Source organism: Gracilinanus agilis, chromosome 4 (assembly GCF_016433145.1).
Source record: "Gracilinanus agilis isolate LMUSP501 chromosome 4, AgileGrace, whole genome shotgun sequence".
NCBI lineage: Eukaryota > Metazoa > Chordata > Mammalia > Didelphimorphia > Didelphidae > Gracilinanus > Gracilinanus agilis.
In genome coordinates, this window is record NC_058133.1 from 27049783 (window position 1) to 27063937 (window position 14155).

Sequence of the window (14155 nt, forward strand, 5' to 3'; positions counted from 1 at the left end):
GGGCGAAGAGATCCATTTAAAAACGGGGGCGGGGAGGGGCACTAGGCTAAACGGTGGGGATGCAAAGAAAAGCCAAAACCCGTTCTCTGCCCTCAAGTTTACAGCCTAACGGGCATAACCAGCAAACAACTTCGTACATACGAGATTTATAAAACGTCTTTCCGAGGGAAGAGAAAGAAACTAAGCTTTGCCTGGGGAACTGACCGCTTTCAGCTTCTGCGCATGCGCAATATTTCAGCCCACCCCTCAGCCTCCGTGCTCACGAGCATGACCCTTTGGAGGTTCTGGACCAATCCAGGATCCTGTCGTGGAGACATGTAGATGAGGGAGCGCTGAGGCTTCTGGTCTGTATTATAGAAAGAAAACATACACACCACCCGAAAACTCGCCACGAGGCATTATAAATAGCAAATAATTGTAAATAATTACTTGAAGTTGCTTTCATGGTGCTTCAGAAATGAGCGTCTAAACCTCACCATATGTGTACAGTATGTTGCTTCTCAGGTAGTCCGGGCAGTAGTGAAAAGAAAGCATACTTACCTGGCAGGGGTGATTCCATGATCACGAAGGTGGTTTCCCCAGGGCGAGGCTTATCCATTGCACTCCGGATGGGCTGACCCCTGCGATTTCCCCAAATGCGGGAAACTCGACTGCATAATTTGTGGTAGTGGGGGACTGCGTTCGCGCTCTCCCCTGACTTTTGCTGTTGCTAAAAAAAGACATTTAAACTATCTTTCTAGTTTTTAGATTTTGGAAACACGAAGTTGCGAATGTTTTCCTAGTCATTTTACGTTTTTAAGACTCAAAAGTTTAAGATGCTTTCGGAAAATAGCCGTATTTATTCGCAATTTTACGCTTAAAGGGCTTTTTTCCTCCACTGTTTTCTGTTTAGATGTCAGGATAAAAGATTAAGTTAAAAAAAAAAACAACGAAGTGCTTAAGCATCAATTGTTAATAGCTCACTGTGGCAGCTAGGTGGTGCGCGCACTAGATGGATAAGAACCTCAGGCTTGGAGTTACGAAAACTTGCATTCAAATTCCACGTCAAACACACGGCGGAGGCAGTGGGCAAAGTCGCTCCTCCAAAGAGGGCTCATGAAGAAGACATGACTGAACACCGTTGGCATTAGCGTCCCCAGCTGGGTAGGTTACTTGTAATTCTAGCTTAAGTGTTCTTGGTTGCAGACGCCCAAATTCTAATTGATGCCCATGATCTAATTTGTTCACCAATCAATTTGCTGGACACACCTGATGACATAAACCGATGAGGAAGTCATTTAGCAATTTTTTCCACCGGCAGACCATCAGTTCGGAGGTCCCATCTGTTTCCTAGTTGTTTATGAACACACGTTTACTGACTGACCTGCACCATACATGTAGGCGCTTATCATTATAGTGAAAAACAAGGTCTGAAAAAATAAATGTCAAAACATTTCATCACGAAATAGTGGCCTCAAAATAGAATCGGTTATGTCAAGGTAATAAACCTACACGAGAGGGAGACAGTATGTAAATGACTATGAACAAACAACATATACAGGACAAAGTGGAGATAAGAACTAAGGCATGATGGAGGATGGGAAAAGGCTTCCTTTAGGGAATAAGATATTTGATGGGACCCAAATCTTACATCCCACCTTTACCCCTGAATACAAATACCAGAAGGGGAAAGTGAGTGGCGGAATCAGCCCTGGAGAGAAGAAGAGAGGGAGGGCGGCCTGGGGAAGGCCAGCCTTGGTGTCCTTGTGTGCTGATGGACAGAAGGGCTCTACTTTTCTATCTGGCCCTCAGGGAGTAGATTGCTCCCTTAAACATCCCCCTTTCTTTCATTTAAAAAAAAAAATCCTTTATCTTCTGTCTTAGAATCAATACTGTGTATTGGTTCCGAGTCAGAAGAGAGGTAAGGGCTAGGCAATGGGGGTTAAGTGACTTGCCCAGGGTCACACAGGTAGGAAGTATTTGAAGCCAAATTCACAACCAGGTCTTCCCAACTCTGAGCCTGGTGCTCTGTCTATGGAGCAGCCTTTCTTTTTAAAATTTTTACTTTAGGGGCAGCTGGGTAGCTCAGTGGATTGAGAGTCAGGCCTAGAGACCGGAGGTCCTAGGTTCAAATCCGGCCTCAGACACTTCCTGGCTGTGTGACCCTGGGCAAGTCACTTGACCCCCATTGCCCACCCTTACCACTCTTCCACCAAGGAGCCAATACATAGAAGTTAAGGGTTAAAAAAATTTTTTTACTTTATTTTTTTATTTTAATAACAAATTTCCACATGTTTTTTGAAGTTATATGAACCATATTGTCTCCCTCCTTTCTTTCCTTCCCTGTCCTGGAGCTGGCAGACCATTCAATCTGGATTATAGGTCTGTTATCACACAAAATATATTTCCAGATTACTCATTTTTGTAAGTGAGTAATCTAATAAAACCAAAACCCAAAAGGTAAACCCAAATAAACAAGTGATAAATCATATATTTTCATCTGCATTCTGAGTCCAACAGTTCTTTCTCTGGAGGTGGATGACATTCTTTGTCATAAGTTCCTCAGAACTGTCCTGGATCATTGTATTACTGTGTAGCAAAGTCTATGACATTTGATCATGCTACAATATTGCTATTCCTGTGTACGATGTTCTCCTGGTTCTGCTTATTTCACTCTGTATCAGTTCATGCAGGTCTTCCCAGCTCTTTCTGAAATCCTCCTGTTCATCAGTCCTTACAGCACAATAATATTCCATCACCATCATATGCCACAATTTGTTCAGCCATTCCTCAATTGAAGAACATCCCTTTAGTTTCCAATTCTTTGGCACCTCAAAATGCTCCTCTTTTCTTCAATTTTTAACCTCTTCCTGTCTACTGACTCCTTCCCTGTTATCTTCAAACACACTCAAGTTTTCCACATCCTTAAAAATTTTCACCAGAAAGAAAATTTTTCTTTTATTATCGTTTTTATTATTTATTATCTTTTGTTTATTTTATAATTTTTTATACTTTATTATCTTTTTATCTCCATTTCCCTTCAATGTCAAACTAGAAAAAGGCGTCTACACGTCTAGCCTTCACTTTCTTACCTCCCTCTAACTTTTCAGCCCTTTGCAATCTGACTTCTCACCTCATCACACAAGGGAAACTTGTCTCCAAAGTTCACAATGCTCTAATCATCCGATCTAATAGCCTTTTCTCAGTACTCATCCTTACTGAGCAGTGTTTGACACTATGATGCTCTCTCCTCCGGCTCCACGTTCTCTTCCTACATTCCTGGATGTTTCTTCTCCAATTCCTTTGTTGGGTTTTCATCCACGTTACACCCTCTAACTTTGGATGTACCCCAAGACTGGCCTGGGTCCTCCTCTTCTCTTATCTCTCACTCGGTGACCTTATCAGCTTCTCTGGATTCAATTACTTTCTTGATTCTGATGATTCTGAGATCTGTGTATCCAGTCTCTCCGGCTCCAATCTTGCTTCACCAGTTACTTGTTGGACATTTCAAACTGGAGGTCCCATACGCATCTTAAACACATGTCCAAAACAAGCTTATTACCTGTCTTCCTAAACGCTCTCCTCTGATAAACTTGCCTGTTTCTGTTGGGGACCATCTATCCAGTCACAACTTTGAAGCCATTTTTTGTTCTCCACCCCACATATCCAGTCAGTGGGGAAGTTACCTCCACCTCCAAAATATCTCTCACAACTATCCCCTTCTTTAAACTTCTACCACAACCACCTTAGTACAAGTTCCCATTATTTTTTGTCTATATTATTGGTTTCCTTACCTCAAGTTTCTCCTTACTAAACAGTTTAGTTTTCAAAGTGATGTTTCTAAAGCACTGCTCTAAGTCACTCTTCTGCTCAGTAAATTCCAGTGGCTCCCTATTATCTTTAGGATTATGTACACTTTTTTTGTTGTTGTTGTTGTTTAATGTTGAAAGCACTTCATATCCTGGCTCTAAACTGCCTCACTCTGTATTACTTCCCTTCCCTATATACCATATAAACTGATTTCCTTCCTTCCTTCCTTCCTTCCTTCCTTTCTTTTTCTTTCCTTTTTTCTTTCCTTCTTTCTTTTTTATTCTTACCTTCCATCCAAATGACACAATACTAAGTATTGGTTCTAAGGCAGAAGAGCAGTAAGGGTAGGCAATGGAGATTAAGGGCTTGCCCAGGGTCATGCAGCTAGGAAGTGTCTGAGATCAAATTTGAACCCAGGACCTCCTGTCTCTGGGCCTGACTCTCAATCCACTGAGCCACCTTGCTGGCCCCCAGATTGGTTTTCTTGATGTTCCTCTCACATGACAATCCATCTCTATACCTTGTTACAAGCTCTCCCCCATGCCTGGAGCACAGCCTCCTCATCTCCATTTCTTAGGATTCCACGTTTCCTCCAAAGCTCAGCTTGAGAACTACCTCCCATTCAGATACTAGAACTTCCCATTGAATCCTCTGTGCAAACCTTGCATTAATTTCGAATCTGTTTCCATGTTTGTATTCTTCTCCCTGGTAGAATGGAAGCTCCTCAAGGACAGGGACTGTTTCATCACATCCCCAGCCAAGTGCATCCTCGTAGTGGACATTGAATAAAACAATACTCACTTGCTTGAGATGTATACAATTTTTTGAAGCCTGGTTTAGATAGTTATGACATTGGTGCCCTCTGGTGTCTACTTCTTCTAGGTCAAGCATTCCATCATTCTATCAAATAATTACTATCCATCAGAGACAAATGGAATGACAATTCAAAGCTGGGGAGAGCTTGAGAACATGGAGTGTCAGATAATAAATCACAGATTTAAATCCAGGAAAGAGCATAGAACAGAAAACTAAAACCAGAACTAGAACTCAGGGTTCCTGTTCTTTTAATTAAATTCAACTCATCCCAATAAACATCCTGTGTGCAGTGCTCAAAGTTCAAAGATGGCAGGGACTTTGCCCTCATGAGAGGCAGTGTGGCAAGCAGATTAAAAGAACCTTGGTCTTAGAATCAAGCATGTCTTGGCTTCAAATCCCATGTCCAACTCAAGCTATGTAATCTTGGTGCAAACTGCTCGGGCATCCTAGAACCAGGGGGCAAAATTGAAATTGGAATAATCTACTGATCACCTCCTGAGATTCCAAAATGAAAACTTCCAGGAATATTATAGCCAAATTCCAGGGATCCCTGGTCAAGGAAAATGTTGAAAGAAGTAAAAAAGAAACAATTCAAAAAATGGAGCCATATTCAGGATTACACAAAGGAGCTAGGATTATAACCAAAAATAAACTACACAGCAAAATTGAGTATAATACTTCAGGAAGGGAATGGACATTTAATGAAGTAGAAGATTTTTCAAGTACTTCTGTTGAAGAAAGCAGAACTGAATAGAAAACTTCATTTTCAAATTCAATTTTCAAAAGAAATATAAAGAAGTAAACATGAAGGAGAAGTCATAAGAGACTCCATAAGGTTAAATTGTTTACACTTCTATATGGCAAGACCATAATTATAACTCCTAAGAATTTTATCATTATTAGGGCAGATATTAGAAGGATATATTGCTCCATACACCGAGGACATGGGTGTAATTTGACTGTGATGAAATGACCTAAAAAAATAATTAAGAGGTGAGAAAGAGGAATGCACTGTGAGAAGGTGGAAAGGAGAGGCAGAAGAGGGAAATTATCTCATATAAAAGAGGTCCCACAGAAGAGCTTTTTATAGTAAAGGGAGAAATAGAAAGATGGAAAGCAATGCTTAAACCTCACTTTCATTAGAATTAGTTTAAAGAGGGAATAATATACACATTCACTTGGATCTATCTTACCCAACGTGGAAATGGGGATTGGGGGGAGGAGATAAGAGAAGAATGGAGGGCTGATAAAAAGAAGGTCAGATTAAGGGAGGCAATGGTCAGAAGGAAAACATACTTGAAGAGGGAAAGGATACAAAAAAAGACAAGAAAAAGAAATTGAAAGAATTAGAATAGGCAATGAGAAAACAAAGCTATCACTTTTGCAGACAATATGATGGTGTACTCCTTAGAGAATCAAAAAGAATCAACTAAAAACCTAAATGAAATAATTAACTTTAGCAATTACAGGATGTAAAAGAAATCCACAGAAATCATCAGCATTTTCATGTACTAGCAATAAAGTCTAGCAAGAAGATAGAGAAATTCTACTTAAATTAATTGCAGACAATACAAAATATTTTGAGTATACCTGCTAAGACAAACCTGGGAACTATATGAATACCTTTACAAAAACACTTTTCATACAAATACAGATCTAAACTGTTGGAATAATATGAATTGCTCAAAGGTAGGCTGAGCCAATATAATAAAAATGACAATTCTATGTAAATTAATTTACTATTCAATGCCATACCAACCAATCTACCAAAAGTTATTTTATAGAATTAAAAAAAATAAAATAAAATTTATCAGGAAGAACAAAAGGTCAAGAATATCAAGGAAACAAAAAAATGAGGGAAAGTGGCCTAGTAGTCGTTGTTCCTTCATTTTCAGTTGTGTTCCATTCTTTGTGACTCCTTTCGGAGTTTTCTTGGCATAGATACTGAAGCGTTTGGCCATTTCCTTCTCCAGCTTATTTCACAGATGAAGAAACTATGGCAAACAGGATTAAGTGAGTTATCACACAGCCAGTGTCTGAGGCTGGAATGGAACTCAGGAAGATAAATTTTCCTGTCTCAAAGTAGCAATCATGAAAACAATTTTGTACTAGCTAAGAGACTAGCTAATCCACTGTATTCCAGTGGACTAGATGCACTATAGTAGGAAATGACTCCAGTAATCTAATGTTTGATAAACTCAAAGATCTAAGCTTTTGGGACAATGGCTCACTGACAAAAATTTCTGGGAAAACTGGAAAGCATTTTGGCAAAAACAGAGTATAAACAATTAATTCACACTGATAAGATAAAAATGGGTAAGTGATTTATACATAAAGGGTAATACCATAAATCAGGGAATTATGGAATGGATCTGTCAGATCTCTAGAAAGGGAAATAATTTATTACCAAATAAGAGAGAGAGAGGATCATGGGAAATAAAATGGATAATTTTATTGTATTAAATTTTAAAGGTTTTGCACAAACAAAACCAATGCAGCTAAGTATAAAAGGAAAGCAGGAAACTGGGAGAAAAAATTTTTTTCAACAAGTTTCTCTAATAAAGACTTCTTTTCTCAAATATATAGAACTGAGCCAAATTTATAGGAATGTGAGTCATTCTCCAATTAATAATCTCCTATCAAAGAATTTAATAGGCAGTTTTCAGATGAAGCAATCAAAGCTATCTATAGTCACATGAAAAAATGCTCTGAATCACTATTGATTCTAATTAATATGCAAATAAGGAATTCTGGGAAGATTCCAAACTTGTTTGCATTTGTTAGTTAGAAGAATGTTTCTGTATTAGATTAGGAGTTGTGTTTGATGTTTGTTTTGACTTTTGTGTTGATATTTCATATTTGTTGTTGATTTTGTTAATTTTGTTGAAAATTTTGCATTGTTACTTGTTCCTTTGTGCTTTGAACTATGTAACTGTTCAATGTATTTATTCCTTTACCTTTCCTTGTTGAAATCCCTAGTGTGGGGTAGAATAGGCTAGTGTTAGATAGAATAGAGTTAGTGTAGGTTGTTTGTTATTTGGGGTTAGAATTTTAGTTTAGTTTGTAGTGCACAAATACCAAAATATTGTTAATGTTGGCTTTGTGCAAAGGGGGGGAACTGTTGTGAGGAAGATTAATAAATTATTATTTAGGAGGCTTAGCAAGCAGGGCGGAAGGATTCTCAATGGAATGGGGAAGCAGGAAGTGTGGCTTCTCTCTCTGAGAGGGATTCCAAGTTGGCTGGGGACAAGTTGTAACTGACCCCCTGGGAGACAGCCAAGGAAGTGGAGTTTGTACCCTGATTTCCTGGGATCCAGAAGGAAAACTGTCATCTGCTTGTGGGAAGTTTTGGTTGAGACTATAAAACCCAACCTGAGTTGCTGGTTACCTTGGGCTGGTTTAGCTCCCTGACTTACCCACCTGAAGGAGTACAGTCTGTGGACCTGGAAGAGCCTCAGCATCGCTGGAGAGTGACAGGACTCGGCAGTGAGGATCCCACTTCATTCCTGCTCTTCTTTGGGCCCTGCCTTGCTTTAGTTCTTAGTTCAGTGTAGATAACTCCATTCTCTGACCCTGAGGTTTGCCCATAGCCTGGAAGCACAGAACCCCTATTCCCATCCTTTAGACCAGTGATTCCCAAAGTGGGCACCACCGCCCCCTGGTGGGTGCTGCAGGGATCCAGGGAGACAGTGATGGCCACAGGTGCATTTGGGGGCAGTGAATAACTGTAAGGGGGTGGTGATAGTATGTGACAGGGGAAACTAAGTAATATTTTTTCTGGAAAGGGGGCGGTAGGCCAAAAAAGTTGGGGAACCCCTGCTTTAGACTATAGTTCTCTTTAATTAAACCTATTTATAAACCCTCTTGTCCATATCATTCACTTGCTAGTTTCTCAGACTCCCTGGCTTCCTTCCTGACCTGTGATGGTGGTTAGGTCTTCTAACTTTCAAAACCCCTTCTGTTTCCTCAACCTGTTAAGCTAATCCCAGTATATATATAAGTCCTTCCTGCCTCTTACACATACTTCTTTTTTTTTCTTACACATACTTCTAAAGAACCCAATTAATTAGTTATTTTAATTAAGTTTAATTAGTAAAACCCCTAACTATTTCCCCCACACACACTTCACTATAAAGCAGAGGTCATCAAAATGGTATGGTACTGGCTAAGAGACAGAAGGGAGGCTCAGTGGAACAGACTTGGGGTAAGTGATGTCAGCAAGACAGTGTATGATAAACCCAAAGAGCCCAACTTTTGGGACAAAAATTCACTATTTGACAAAAACTGCTGGGAAAATTGGAAAACAATATGGGAGAGATTGGGTCTAGATCAACATTTCACACCCTACACCAAGATAAATTCAGAATGGGTGAATGACTTGAATATAAAGAAGGAAACTATAAGTAAATTAGATGAACACAGAATAGTATACTTGTCAGATCTCTGGGAAAGGAAAGATTTTAAAACCAAGCAAGAGTTAGAAAAAATTACAAAATGTAAAATAAATAATTTCGATTACATTAAATTAAAATGTTTTTGTACAAACAAAAACAATGCAACTAAAATCAGAAGGGAAACAACAAACTGGAAAAAAATCTTTATAACAAAAAACTCTGACAGAGGTCTAATTACTCAAATATACAAGGAGCTAAATCAATTGTATAAAAAATCAAGCTACTCCCCAATTGATAAATGGGCAAGAGACATGAATAGGCAATTTTCAGGCAAAGAAATCAAAAGTATCAATAAGCACATGAGAAAGTGTTCTAAATCTCTAATAATTAGAAAAATGCAAATCAAAACAACTCTGAGGTATCGCCTCACACCTAGCAGATTGGCTAAAATGATAGCAAGGGAGAGTAATGAATGTTGGAGAGGATGTGGCAAAATTGGGACATTAATGCATTGCTGGTGGAGTTGTGAACTGATCCAACCATTCTGGATGGCAATTTGGAATTATGCCCAAAGAGCGCTAAAAGACTGCCTGCCCTTTGATCCAGCCATACCACTGCTTGGTTTATACCCCAAAGAGATCTTGAAGAAAAAGACTTGTACAAAAATATTTATAGCCGTGCTTTTTGTGGTAGCAAAAAATTGGAAAATGAGGGGATGCCCGTCGATTGGTTTATGGCTGAACACATTGTTGTATCTGGATGGAATACTATTGTGCTGAAAGGAATAATGAACTGGAGGAATTCCATGTGAACTGGAAAGACCTCCAGGAACTGATACAGAGTAAAAAGAGCGGAGCCAGAAGATGTAGGGAGTGGATTGATGTTTCAGCCTCAATTACAGGAGAGCAAACAGATCTGGAGAAGTTCCACTGCTGAGCCAGTCCCCTCTGCTTCTCCTGCCCTTGGTTTACTCCTCTGCAAAATGGGGGAGTTGGGAAACATGGCCTCCAGGGTCCCTTGGAGCTCAGCATGGGTGCATCTAGGATGCTCAGTGTGGGAGCCACCAGTCAGAGCTGGGTCTTTTCCCCCACTCCATGGGTTCCTGCCTTCAGAGGTCTGCTTATGATGCTCCTCTAGGAAACTTCCCCGAGTAACTTCTCTACGTGCTGTTGTAATGGGTTCCATTCTTCAACAAACAGACTGGGTTCTCTCCTTGCTAGCTGTGTGACTCTGGGAAAGTCATTTTACTTCTCCCAGACTCAAGTTTCCTCATCTGTAAAATGGAAACACTTAGTCACCTCCACCTCCTAGAGTGTCAACTGAGTGATCAAAGGCTTTGCAAACTTAGAGTTAGTTATTTTTACTACTATTACTATTATTATTATATAATCACATATAATATATAATATATTTATTATTGTTATTTATTTTAATTTTTACTTTTTATTATACATATATAATATTAATTATTATGATGATGACTTCTACTATTATTACTACCACTACCACTCTGGGTATAATGAATGACTGGTGGAGCTGTTGATAGAAAGCAGTTTTATTAGCTTTCCTTTTCCTAGATGCCCATAAATCAAACACTGTAGTGATTGAAGGCAGAGAAGCTCAGACCAGAGATGAAAGCATGTGGCAAAGTAGACATTAGAGGTACACGGGATTTGGGTTCAAATTCTACCTCTAACACTAATTACATTGTGTGGCTTCTCTCCCCTCATCTATAAAGTGAAGGGACTCCTTGACCCCTCAAGTCCCTTCCAGGCCTGGAAGGATGAATCTCTGATCCTATGAAGGANAAGGAAGGAAGGAAGGAAGGAAGGAAGGAAGGAAGGAAGGAAGGAAGGGAAAACAAATAAGCATACAAGATAGAAAGGAAAAAAGAAGCAAGCTGTGAATTCTAAGAGATGGAGGTGAGGAGGGAGTCAGTTCTAGACATCTGAGATTGTGCAAAGGAATGGAGGTGGGAGAGGTGGTGTCTGGTGTCTGGGAAACTAGAGTGGGCTGGTTTGCTTGGAATGGAGAGCATGTGAAGAGGTGTAACATGAAGTCAGGCTAGAGAGCTGTGTGGGAGTTCGGTTGTGGAGGGTTTTAATCATCAGGTTGAGGAGTTTCCATTTTATCCTGGAGGTAATGCCTGTGGCTTGAAAGATCTAATCAGTTCTGTGTTTCAGGAAATTCAGTTTGGCAGCTGTGTAGTGGTTAGACACAATATTACAAAAGTTCACTGGAAAGGCAAAAAAGTAAAAGCCACGAGAGGAATCATAGCATCAGAAGCCCATATAGTCCAAGGCTCATGCCCCAAGATCATACAGATGATAAGTGGCAGAAGTAGGATTTGAACTCAGAGCCATGGTCTCCAACTCTAGCATTTTTTCTACGACATCATTCCCTCACTACTGAGTCTCAAAGGAAGACAAGGATCCCACGGAGCGGAGTTAAGGTGGGAGGGAATTTCAAGAAAGGGCTCCTGTGGCTGCAGTAAACACAAGGAGTTGGGAGCTGGAGTGCCACGTTCTGGAAAGAGCAACTTATGTCTAGCAATTCTGGAAGGCGGTTTGGAAGGAAGCCTCGAAGGTTCCTAAACTGTCCATGTCCTTTGACCCAGTGATATCACTGCTGGGTCCAAATCCCAAAGAAATCAAAGAAAGAAGAAAAGAACTACCTGAACCGAAACATTCATAATAGCCCTTTTTGTAGGGACGGAGAACTGGAAATCAGGGAGATGCCCATTAAGTGGGCCCGGGTGGAACCAATGATGGTTATACAAATAATGGAAAACATTGTGTTGTTTCAGAGACCTGGGACGACTTAATGAACTGATGGCAGAGTGAGGTGAGTAGAATGAGAACAATTTCTAAAATAACATCAATAACATAAAAAGGATAATTATAAAAGACTGAAAACATTCTGATGAATCCAGATTTCAGAGGACTAATGGGGAAGTGGGCTGCTCACCTCATGACAGAAAGAGACTCAGATTGCAGAATAAGAAATGCAGTTTTGGACGTGGCCTTTGGGGAAATGTTTTGCTTGACTATGTTTATATGGGTGGATCAGTGGGTAGAGCAACTGGGCTTAGAGAGCCAGGAAGATTCACCTTTGTGAGTTCAAATCTGGCCTCAGACACTTACTAGTATGTATGACTCTGAGCAAGGCACTTAACTCTGTTGGCCTCAGTTTCCTCATCTATAAAATGAGCTGGAGAAGGAAATGGCAACCTACTCCAGTATCTTTGCCAAGAAAACCCCAAATAGGGTCACAAAGCATCAAACACAACTGAGAAATGTTTATATGATATGAGGGATTCAATTTTTTTCTCTGCAGGGGTGGAAAGTGGGAGAAAGAAGAAATAAATGCTTGAAAATTTTAAAAATTAAAATGTATTAAATAACAGAACTGATCATAGTAATATTTCACATTCAATAATCCATTTCACATTTGAGATACTTTCATGTTTGTAAAACTTCTTTCTTTTCTTTCTTTCTCTCTCCCTTTTTCTCTCTCTTTTTGTTTCTCTCTTTTCTTTCCTTCCTTTCCTTTTTTCTTCCTTCCTTCCTTCCTTTCTTCCTTTCTTCCTTCCTTCCTTTCTTTCTTTCTTTCTTTTCCTTTCTTTCTTTCTTTCTTTCTTTCTTTCTTTCTTTCTTTCTTTCTTTCTTTCTTTCTTTCTTTCTTTCTTTCTTTCTTTTCCTTTCTTTCTTTCTTTCTTTCTTTCTTTCTTTCTTTCTTTCTTTCTTTCTTTCTTTCTTTCTTTCTTTCTTTCTTTCTCTCTCTATCTTTCTCTTTTTCTCTTTCTCTTTTTCTCTTTCTTTCTTCCTTCCTGCCTTCCTTCCTCCCTTACCTTCTGCCTTAGTATGAGTTCTAAAACAGAAGATCAGTAAGGGCTAGGCCATGGGGGTTAAGTGACTTGCCTAGAGTCACACAGCTAGAAAGTGTCTGTGTTCAAGTCTGAGCACTTTAATCCAGGTCCTCCCAACTCCAGACCTGGCACTCTCTTCACTGACTTTTCAAGTCATTTCCACACCATTATATCCTCAGAGCCTCACGATAACGCTGTGAAATAAGTGCTAATTTGGTCTCTATTTTACAGATGAGGAAACTAAGGCTTAGAGAAAAGTCATTTTGCTCAGGCTTGCTCAGGCCAGTAGGGTCTTGACTCCAACTCAGGAGACGTCACAGTTTCTATTTCTCAGTCCAGTTTGGGGGACTCTAAAACCTGCGAAAATCACGTGAGACGTCTGGGAAGGTGGCTAGAAACACTGGAGGGCTTTTCACATCCAGCAGAAGTATCTGGAAGTAGAGTCTGGGCAGGCAGCTATCACCAGGATCCAGGCCAGACGGGATGGTGGTTGGGTAAGCAAAGAGGAGGAAACAAACCGGACAGAAGCAGGGAAGTCGAGAGGACGAGGCTGGGCAGCTGGTTGGCACACGGGCATGGGTTGAAGAAGCAGCCCAAAGAGCCTGGAGAGAGGCCGGGGAAAGCATGGAGCTGCCTTCTAAGGACCCACAGGGAGGGCTTTCTATGGAAGCAGAATTAGAATTAGGAGCCACAGTTGGGAGGTACCTAGAGGCCAACTTTGGTGCGAGGCCGGGAAAAACTTCCTGACCATTCCAGAGGCACCCCAAGGCCGGCTGGACTCTCTCCAAGGGAGTCGCTTCCCTCTCAGGGGAGCCACGTGGGTTGGCTCTGAGGGTCTCGCCACGGCTGAGATTCTGAGACTGCACGTGGGGGATGAAAGACTTATTACGCCCTGACTCGAGGATGCGGCCGAGTGAAGGTATTTTCCGGGGAGGTCGGACGCCCCATATTTGCAGGAAGCCGGGCACCAGGAGGGCAGCCGAGATCAAGGAGGGACAGAACGATGGAAGAAGCGAAGCTCCCAGGGGAGAGCGGAGGAGTGAGGCGGCGGCACGGTGGAGGGGCTGGTGGGAGCCAAGGAGAAGAGCAGGGAAGGTCCGGAGGGCTCCCCAGGCACAGGGCACGGGAAGAAACTCGGCGTGGATCACCTCTATTTCTGGTCACGTAGGAGGCAACTTCTCGGGCCACATTCCTGAACGTATTTCCCCCCTGACCCACTTTGGAGGTGTTCGTGCCACCCCAGAGGGCCGTGGGGGTGAGGCGGCTGCCCCGGTTTGTCAGTGAGTGT

General features: G+C 41.0%; 1 non-coding gene across 1 annotated transcript; it reads left to right on the forward strand.

Annotated features, from left to right (window-relative positions):
• The first annotated feature begins 532 nt into the window (after positions 1-532).
• LOC123248201 lies at positions 533-696 on the forward strand. The gene has a single exon (XR_006506275.1). It is a non-coding gene; the product is annotated as a U1 spliceosomal RNA (small nuclear RNA).
• The last annotated feature ends 13459 nt before the right edge of the window (positions 697-14155 follow it).